The sequence below is a fragment of the Pimephales promelas genome, chromosome 2, assembly GCF_988280905.1.
Source record: "Pimephales promelas chromosome 2, fPimPro1.hap1.1, whole genome shotgun sequence".
NCBI classification, from domain to species: domain Eukaryota; kingdom Metazoa; phylum Chordata; class Actinopteri; order Cypriniformes; family Leuciscidae; genus Pimephales; species Pimephales promelas.
The window spans coordinates 32,082,801-32,093,760 of NC_142770.1; the positions used below are offsets into that span (position 1 = coordinate 32,082,801).

The window sequence follows — 10,960 nt, forward strand, 5'->3', positions numbered from 1 at the left end:
AGTCGATAACAAACCATAATATATTACATTTTGATAAAATTTTATTTTAGTAAAGCTATGACCGTATCACCCACCACAAAGTTTTGCGATTGTGGTTGAGACCTCGCAGAGATTACGCCAATATTAGGGCTCTCAAACATTGTCTGTTTGCACTTTGCCTGACACTTAGTAATCAAAAGGCATTTCTGTAGGTTTGTCAAAACAAAGAAAATGTTATCATGGTTTTAAACACAACACTATCTTGTATCATCGTGTACTAAGTCCATTTTTATCAGGCTGATATTTGTAGAAAGTCAATTTATAAAAGAAAAAAGAACCGGTTAATGGTCTTGGTTGGTTGGTTGGTTTTTTTATTTGTACCCGTCGGTAAATTAAGTTCGAGAGAACAAAGTTTAGGCAGTTTCTCAAACATATAGGCGATAACACCATACAAACAGAACAAGACACTACAATAATTTACTCCATCTTAATACTATTCACAAAAGGTCTTGTGTCAGAAAACAGCAAATATGTGCTTTTACATTTTTGTTAAAACTTTAAAGTAAGATTATCCTTTAAAAGTGTAATACAAATCGTAAAGAGTATTTGATTTTTGGGGAACGTTGCAAGCTAGTGTCATTAAACTTTATCTTTTTAAGGGGAATTAAATATTTTTTAAAAACGTATTTCATTAGCTAAAATCAATGTCTATAAATATGATCTCATTGGTGTAAAATTAGCTCTGACGGGTGAGTCACAGAGGCTGCCGTGTCGTTCCCCCATCTTGAAAAACTATAATAACGGAGAGGGACAAAAAGCACTAGTCCACCGCAACGCGTTTTCATTGAGAGCCGGCTGACTGAAACGGACGCAAGGAGGTCAGTGAGAGGCGCTTGAAAGGCTGCACTGCTGCACGATACTTCATAATGCAATCCTCATCGCCATGATAATGCTTAAAAATTGAATCTAAAAGGAAGGGTGACCGGCAAATTTAAAAACAAGGGTAAATGTCGGGACCGCTTTTCCCAGGTGGATAGAGGTAATGAAGGAGAAAGACTTTGAACAGAACGTAGAAGTCCTGCTTTCTTATCGACAATGGTCTAAATTACAAGCTTTTTCATTCCGTGGTTGTGTAATTCATTATATAGACGGTGTAACGGTAGAATGTGTATAGTTAAACTCGAAAAAGTGCTATTGGACGACATGTCCTAGCTTCTTGGCACATAACGGTCGCCGTAATCACAACACGCATTTAAAAAAGCGTGGCGCTAGAGAGTACTATGCGTTTGAATGGCAAATAAAATTTCACCGCTAGATGGGTGAAATTCCTACACGGCATGCCTTTTAAGGACGAAGCTGTAAGGTCTTTAACAAAAAGCCTCCAAAATGGAGGAGGTCAAAGGGCATGTTTCTGCTATAGAATCATCGGCTCTCCACAAAGTCTGTTCATGTCGTCAACACCAAAAAGCTGACATTTGAAAATTCTACATATATTTTGTGTAGATAACCGATAGTATATTCTCAGTGAAGGGTTTCACTTGTGTCTTTTTCCACAATGAATAAGTATAGTTTGGGAGATACAAGAAAAGTAAAAATGATATATCTTATACGTACAAATGGTCATAGCTACCGTAGAAAAAGTAAGATCATGCTTTGAATTAAGATGTGTAAATTAAATATTCGGTCAAGACCAACTTTACTTATGGAGCATCATGGACAACACTGCGCCTCTGAAAATGTGTGGTGATTTTCTAAATGATACAGCTTAATCTAAATAAGTGCAACGTAGAGTCGTGTGATTTCTTTTAAAACAACAAAAACAAACTTTGACAACTTGTTTCATGTGGCATGGACAAAAATAATGTTTGAAATATTTAGTAGAAATAAGTAGAAATAATTAATTTTTCTTACATTTTAGTATAAATAATACCTTTGGTTAAATTTATGGAAACCCATTTAAGTCTTGTAAGATAAACAGATGATAGGACTTTAATAAAAAACTTTAAACAGTCTTTTAATTTTAAAAGATCTAATTGAAACTTTTAAGATTATGCTTTTAAGTGAATTTAGAATAAAAATTTAGAATAACATGACATAATTGTGGCCCAGTGGCTCATCTGGCCCGTAACTCCTCCGTCTCTGTGAGGGTCTGAACCTTCATCTCACCCTATTACTAACGGATATGAGAGGTCTTTGTTTTATGACAGCTTAAACTATTTGCTTTTTGCATAGTCTTTATCATTGCCTAGATCTAGTTTGCATAGAATGAGTTTTTTGTAATTATACATGTAATTGATATATTCTTTAGATAAAACTATGTTTAATTTGTACAAATACATTTTAGTAACATATGTGTTATTATTCATTATAGAGTTATATATCATTTAATTTATAATCATTTGATTTAAAAATAGAGATTTTATGCTTTGTGAGTGCAAAACAGCTTTATTATAAATTATATTCAATTATTTATTGAAAATGTAAAAATCCAGTTTTCTCTGACGGTAGAGTTTTAGGTGTATGGTATAGAATACGCAGTTACAGTACAAAAATTGTTATGGCTATATTAATAAAAATACTTTTAGGTCGGCTTTAAACAAAATCATTAGAGTAATCTTTAAAAGAAATAGAAGATATGAATGTATTAAAACTATAAAGATTTAATTTAAACAATCTTTTCATTTTAAAAGCTTGAAACTTTTACGATTATGATTCGAAATAATTCTAGTACGAACAAAACTTTGACTCGGCGATGCACAGAGACTCATCTGCTCTGTCACTATCCTGAAGCTAATGGGTGGCCGGCCTTTGGCATCACAGTTTCTAAAATGTCTTCATTGGTGCTCTCGCACTAAAGACAGACCTATGTGGTGATTTTCGCAGAGATACTACTTAAGGAATTATTGAACATTTCACACAATGTGTGAGATGACTTGTGAGAGATCGAATTTTTTACATGCACCCTGATAAATAAAAATATAGTCAAGTTTTTCCATAGACCGCTGATGTAGCATATTTGTTTTATGAATTAATTTAATTTATTTTAAAACATCTGGTATTTTTAAAAGATATCATTTAAACTTTTAATGATTATACTATGAAGTAAGATTAACACTAATCAAACATATGGAATGTCTCCGCTGAACCGACACACACACACAATGCATGCCTGTAAAGCGAGGGGGAGAGAGGATCACTTGTGGGAGATCTTAGTCTTAAGATCTTAGTCTTATTTTTGAAATGAACGATAAAAGCATTTAATTGATATACTTTTAAATGAACTATGTTGTTCAACTTCAACTCAGTTAGTGTGAAATGTTATATTTGTAAATTAATAATTGCGCATTTATTACCATTTCATTTATATACTTTTGAAGATCAATGTTTTTCAACTCTAGTTAGTGTTAAATAATAATAATTTTGTAAATTACTAGATGTAAATTTATAACTATTTTCATTTATATAGAGCTTAATGTTTAGTGTGAAATATATCGTCCTCACTTGAAGGGGTATAATGTAACACACACACACACACACACACACACACACACACAGAAAATAAGTGTGAGAGGGTCCCTCTGACTTAGAGGATTCAGAGAGGTCTAAAGTAATTTATTGCCGTTTATGACACAGAGACACACACACACACACACACCACTCCGGCCATGCATGGGGGAGAGAGAATCACAGGGAGATCTTCACAACTTTAAACTCATCTTTTGTAAACCATCCATGTATTGTATGGGCATCTTAGGAAGTACTTTGTCGACCAGCTGGAAAAAGTAAGATGGTTTTATTTTTGATAGACTCTTAGTCAACTTATAATCTATAAAACATGTTGTTTTATTTTACAATGAATGATAAAGCATTTTATTGATATTCTTTTTAAATGAACCATGGTTTTAACTTTAGTTAAAGTTTTAACTTTTCTGTTTCAGCACAGGATGCAAGAATGTAATGCTGTTACAGACACACAGACACAAACACACAGGCACACAGATGCTTCTGCTGATGAGAGGTTTTTCACATCTTGATGAAAATAAAGTAAGATGCTTTTTCACATTTAAATCTAAATGTTTTTTCCTTATAATCTATAAAACACGGTTTAATTTTTTAGCTTGTGTAAGATTTTTTCTCTCTGGCTGAAGGAATGTTTGGCCATCTCATAGCCTCACACCCCGACTGTCACAGAGGCCGAAGGCCTGTGAGAGAATCATCAGCACTCAAGTAAGCCGCTTTTATTTTACATACCCTATTGTGATACGGTCATTATTAGAAAATTATTCCATCAATGCAACAGCAGGATGGGATGGGAATTCTGTAGAACAGAGACCACCCATTTTATAGACGGGTTTTCTGGTATGGGAGGGGGCTACATCAACGATAAAACCAGACAACCGGGGTCAACCTGTCCATTTTGATCGATCGCTTCCTGGGGTCACTAAGAGGACAAAACCATACATGTTCCCACACATGTTTTTTGGATTAAAAAAGGTCATCCGGTCAAACCACACATGTTCACACACACACACATGTTTTTTGGATTAGAAAGGTCAACGGGTCAACACCACCTGTCCATTTGATTGATCGATAGGTCAAAGGTTAATCGATACCCCAGACATGGTATGTCAAAGGTCAAAGGTTTATGACTACTTCAAAGAGCGAATCCGGAAGGTCAAAGGTCAGCCCCGCCCCCTGTCAATCAAAAAAGCCATAAATCATTTTGACACAAGCAGGCCTATTATAACTACTAACTATTTGTCAGAGCAGACTGTTTTCAGTTGAAGGCTACTTCAACTTCAAAGTAATAAGGACCACCACAGGAAGTCATTCATACCCAGAGGTATAACAGTTTGTACTGACTCACCTTTATGCCATGAGAGGAGAATAATATTGAGATCTGTTACTTTTAACATTGCTTTCAAATATGATTTAATCAGTCAGACTTTGAAGTGTTAAAGGTGTAGTTCAAATTTAAAAAAATAAATAAAAAAAAGCATTTGCTGATAATTTACTCTGCCCCATGTCATCTAAGAAATCCATGTCATTCTTTCTTCAGTCGAAAAGAAATTAAGGTTTTTGATGAAAACATTCCAGGATTTTTCTCCATATAATGGACTTTACTGGGAACCAAACGGTTCCAGGTCTAAAAGACAGTTTCAGTGCAGCTTCAAAGGGCTTTAAACGATTCCAGATGATGAATAAGGGTCTTATCAAGGACCCTTTGAGTCATGACTCGAAAAAAGATTAGTTCATTTTGATGAACGAGTTCAAACAGGAGAGTCACGAACGCTCATCACAGAACAGAGCATGGCAAGCATTTGTGCTCATAAAACTTAAACTTTTTTATTTATTTATTAATGAGCGATCGTTTCGCTAGATAAGTCCCTTATTCATTGTCTGGTGTTTTTAAAGCCCTTTGAAGCTGAACTGAAACTCTCAGTTGGACCTTGAACCGTTCCCATTGAACTCCATTATATGGAGAAAATACTGGAATAATCCTGGAATGTTTTCATCAAAAACCTTAATTTCTTTTTGACTGAAAAAAGAAAGACATTGACATCTTGGATGACATGGGGGTGAGTAAATTATCAGCAAAAGCTTTCAAAAGTGAACTACTCCTTAAAGAACTCTAATGATATCTTTACCCCCTGATAGGGTTAATATTGCAAATATTCTATTGCAGATATAAATTCAAACATTTAAACATAAAGGCTAAGAGTATGAGCCATGAGTAAACTTGCCAGATATCTGTGAAAAATAACTTGCGTACCTAAAGTTGTCGACCCCCTGAATTCAGCATTTAAAAGTAAAAAGAATTTCAGTATTTATCAGTAAAAAAATACATAAAAATAAATAAATACCTTTGAGTTGGACAGTACGATGTCTCATTGGACAACTTATTTCAAAACACACCTAGAGAAATAAAATAAAAATACCAATGACCATGATATTCTGTTATCATAATAGTTAAATTCATTATTATAATTATGACCTTTATAACATGATATTTGCCATCTATTATTTAGCTGATTATTTAGCCTAAAGGCTTCTTAAGGACAATCTCACAAAAAAAAACTGGGGTTAAGACTTCTTTCAAAAGCATAAATCCTACAGACCTACAACTTTTGAACAGTAGAGTACAGTATGTTTGAGGTTTTGCTTACTAGTCGAGTTCATAGCCGTGGAGATTGTCTTGGACAGGGGGTGCAGTAACTTAGGACATCAACATGATCTTAGAAAATAACATGCAATGTGTCACAGCCAACAATGTTACATAGGATTAGAACATAGGGTTTATTACAAGGAAGCAAGCATATATAATTTCTCTTTTCTGCATTTCACCTCTCCTCTAGCTAAGAAAAGAGAAAGTATACATAAATATTATTAAATAAATGCATATGACATTACTATCATGAATAAACAATAAATCCCCCTTTTATCGTGGACGTTTTTTCCTCATGAAATCACTTTTTTTAATCAATCTTTGTAACGTTAAGTGACGTCACTGATTAATAATACATCGCATTATTTTAGGCTAAATAAATTAGCTTAACGTTACTTCCAATCACCCATTGTAAATTACCAGCAAAAAAACTATCAAAAATTATTATCTACACAAAGATAAAACCCCAAACTTATACAAAACAGCTTCAGAGTAACTTACCTTAACTTAGCTGCTAGCCTCTTCTGAAAACGATTGAGATGCTAACGGACTTTTTCGAAGACCCAAAATCATTTCTATAAAGTAAATATTCAACAGAAACGTATCAATTACACGCAATAAAGGTGTCAGGAACATTTTTATGTAGTATTTGTGTGATTTTGTTAACTTAACTTACCTGAACGCAGTGACAACAGCGAGAGACGCTAGTTGGTGTTTGTCAGTTGACGACGGCACGACGCTTCCTGTTTCAATTCAAACTGCTCGCGCGCTCCTGTGATTTGAATGTTCACGCGCACGCGCATCAAAGGCACGCACGCAGCATTAAGAAAAACATCTTATAATAATGTATAATGTCATTAATATTAAATCATGAAGTTAAAACTAATTTTTTAGTTCTATGATATTTGTATACCATTTGCTTTTGCTTTTATTTTTATTGTGGGCCTATTTATATATAAATAAAAAAATAAAAATAAAACAAATATTACAAATCAATAATTTCCAGCAACTGTCAAAAGACGTCCAAATGCCGTCCAAAAAAAGTTACCCAGTTTAAGGTCAAATGTTGGACGTCAAGATGACGTCCAAGTTGGGTCATGGTTGGACGTCCAGATAACAGACCTAGTTTGGACGTCGAATAGACGTCCACAATTGGTCATGGACCGACGGACCCAATATAGACATGATCTGCACGTCTATCCGACGTCCAATGTTTAGTGGGTACAGCTACTATCTGGATTTACTTTCAAGCATTAATTTCCTACACTACCCATATTGTTCAACTGTCATTAATACCAGCTGTAGCTATTCAAGATAGAAAACTATTAACAAAACTGCAAATATATGTTTGTGCAAATTTATTAGCATACTGATACAGACTTCAGGCAATCTGGCTCGGAATTATCAAATTTTATTGAGGCTATATACCACCAGAGGGAGAACTTCATCACTGAATAAAAAACATTTTCAGCTGATTTCATTTGTGATTATTCATTTTTTGTAATTTCTTTCACATATTTTGTTCAAATCTTTTATAAAATAGAACACAATTTAAGTAAGTGCAGATTAACTTCAAACATATGTTTGCTTGAACGATATAAAGGACAACATTGAAATAGGCCTATGCATCCCACAAAATTTAAATTTGATTTAGCTGTATCATAACCATCTACGCGGGACATGCATAAGAAATGGCAACATGAAACTGAAAAATGTTTTAAAAATAACACCAATCAAGGGTAACTTGATGGAACTAGCCAAACATAGGCTACTTTAGAAAAATTTATTTCATCCTATGCAACTGAAATGACCATGAAGAGCGTTTTTGTCGGTGTTCTGTAACTCAATGTGAACAATTGAGGCGGTCGCCTTTCTTTACTAACTCATCGAAATCTGGGGTCGTGTTCGACGTAGAGATGCGCAACACGGACGACAGGTGTGCATCGGTTAGTCGTGATCTGTAGCGTGACTTGTTAAAGTTCATTACAGAGAGAGTCTGCTCGCATACATACGTGGACCCGAATAAAACTAGCCTCCTTTGCGCATGCCTCCGCATGTTAGGAAACTTGCCCTCACTCAATGCACCATAAAACCTGTCCAATGATGACGAGGTGAATTTCTCCTTGAGAGAGGGATCGCACTGCATGTCAATCAACTCAAGCTGAGCGTCCGGAGGCACTTGGTCGCTGTCAAAGGAAAAGGGGCCGGACTCCAGCTCCATCTCTTTTTCTATTTTACCGAAATCAGAGAAACGCCTGTTGAACTCAGTGTGCAGATCCTCGAGTGTAGTGGTGTATTTGACAGTGAGTCGGGATGGCACATCCTTCATTGTGGCAAGAGTTGGGAAATGTGTAAAGCTCTTGTTTGTCATTTGCCGGGAAAACAGAGTCAGCTTTTCTTTGAATGCTCACACGTAGGAATACAGTTTGTGCACGAACACATCCTTCCCCTGCAGCTTCCTATTGAGGTCATTCAGATGGCCCATTAAATCCACAGAAAAGGCAAAGTCAAACATCCAATTGGAATCTTTAAGTTCTGGAAAGTCACCAGCCTTCCCGGCATTTTCCAGAAACACCTCTATCTGACTTCTCAGGTCCCACACACGGCGTAGCACGGTGCCCAGGCTCAGCCAGCGGACGTTTGAGTGGTATGGGACATCAGTGTGTTCTGCCTCACTCTCCTCCAACAACTGGATAAACTGGCGGTGGTTAAGCGCCCGTGCCCTGATGAAATTGACAAGTTTCACCACAGTTTTGGTGACGTGATCAAGCTTTAACACCGACTTAGACAAGGCCTCCTGATGGATGATGCAGTGCAAGAAAATCAGAGTTGAGCTTGGGTCATCCTCTCTCACCCTGTCCTGTATCCTACGCAATAGCCCAGTGTTCTTCCCGGTGAGGTTTGGACAGCCATCAGTGGTCATGTTCAGTAACTTCGCCCACGGTAGGTTCATTCTCTGCATGCATCCTGACACCGTATCATAGAGGTCTGAAAATTAACTCCTCCACTATTTCAAATTTGTCCGTAATACCTCTGATGAATATAAGCAGCTGGGCAGTGTCTTTAATATCAGTGCTCTCATCCAGGGCCAGTGAAAAGTATGTGAAATCAGTGGCCCTATTTAGCAATGCTGATGTCAGCTCATCATCAATTACCTCGATGCGACGAGTAACTGTGCGGCGAGACAGGCTCACATTTTCAAACTGACTTTTGTTGTCAGGGCACAGCACGCTAGCTGCCTCTACCATACAGTCTTTTACAAACTCACCATCCGAAAATGGTTTGCTGTGTTTAGCGATTTTGTGGGACAACATATAGCTCACTTTTGTTGCTGACTCCTGTACATTAGACTGCTTGGTAAAAATATTCTGCCTGGCAGTTAAGTTGGAGGACAATCTCGTGGCTTTTTCTTCTCTCTCCTTTGCGGAGAAATTCACGGCATAATTAGCATGTTTAGCATTGAAGTGCCTGCTAATATTATATTCTTTAAAGACAGCGATGCTCTCTTGACATATCAGACAAATAACCTTTGAGCCGACGGTCGTGACGAAATATTTTGACGTCCATTCTTTATTGAATGCTCGACATTCAGAGTCCACTTTTCTCTTTTTTACTCCACTCATTTTGACAAATTGTTTATGTCCTGGCCGTTTAGAATTAGATACTTTGAGGAGGGAAGAAGACAAGTTAAGTCGCAAATTGTATTCGCACAGCGACATCTGTTGGATTGTTTTTAATAGCAGGATCGCAGTTCAGATAAAGACTGTGTTTTTTTTTTGTTTTTTTTTTAAGGTGTTTCATCAAAATTGCGAGTGCATCGCGGGGGCCGGATTAAAGCACTATGTGGGCCGGATCCGGCCCCCGGGCCGTATGTTGCCCATGTATGAATTAGTGTGTGCACAGAAATTAGTCATATCATAGCAAACATAAATCCTGAACAGATATGTAGAAAAAGGAATAAAAAGAAACCTTAAGTCCATCCACGCGTCGAGTTCCTTCGTAGACCGAGCCAAATCCTCCTTCGCCCAGCTTCTGGCCAATTTCATAAAACTCACAAATGGGGCCTATTAAAAGAAACAATCACGGTTAGTATGAAATTAAATTATATCTATACATTTTATTTTATAAGTTATAATTTTTTTTAATCTGATTGATGACTTGTTCTTACTCTTGAGCAGGACATTCAGCTCTGGCTGTTCCTCCTCTGGCTGTTCCTACAGCTCCACCTGTAGATGGTTTAGATCTTACCTATCAGGGAGGGAACAACTGGTAGCCTTAGGGGGAGTAATGTCAGATCCTTGTATAATTGAGTGTGGTGTTCCACAAGGAAGTATTCTCGGACCGTCATTATTTTTAACATATAGACCATTTCAAAAGATGTAAACAACACTGGCCCAGAAGCACTTCCTGTTTCAGTTTGTAGCCGTTTTCTTTATTTCACATGTAAAGAAAACATCTTAAAGATGTTTGTTTAAATTTTTGATTCAGTTTTAAATGTTCTGTTGGTTGTATTTTATCCCAGCTTTTATGTAGTGTTAAAAAACTGAAACAGGAAGTGCTTCTGGACCTGTGTTGTTTACATCTTGTGAAATGGTCTATATTAATGATATGGCCGACTCCTGTTCATGTGAACTATTTTTATATGCAGATGACTCTGCACTCTTAATGTCTCATAAACAACAATCCATTCTAGAGAGTAACCTGAGTGCTGAGTTATCTTCTGTAAACAACTGCACTGTAAATGATTTATGTTGTTTTCACAGGATTATACTGTTTTTCTCAACAGTTTCTTACTGTATAATCTATGTACAGTAA

General features: G+C 36.4%; 1 pseudogene; it reads right to left on the bottom strand.

The window, feature by feature from the left end:
* Positions 1 to 7,831: 7,831 nt before the first annotated feature.
* LOC148997200 (general transcription factor II-I repeat domain-containing protein 2A-like) lies at positions 7,832 to 9,998 on the bottom strand (annotated as a pseudogene).
* Positions 9,999 to 10,960: the final 962 nt, after the last annotated feature.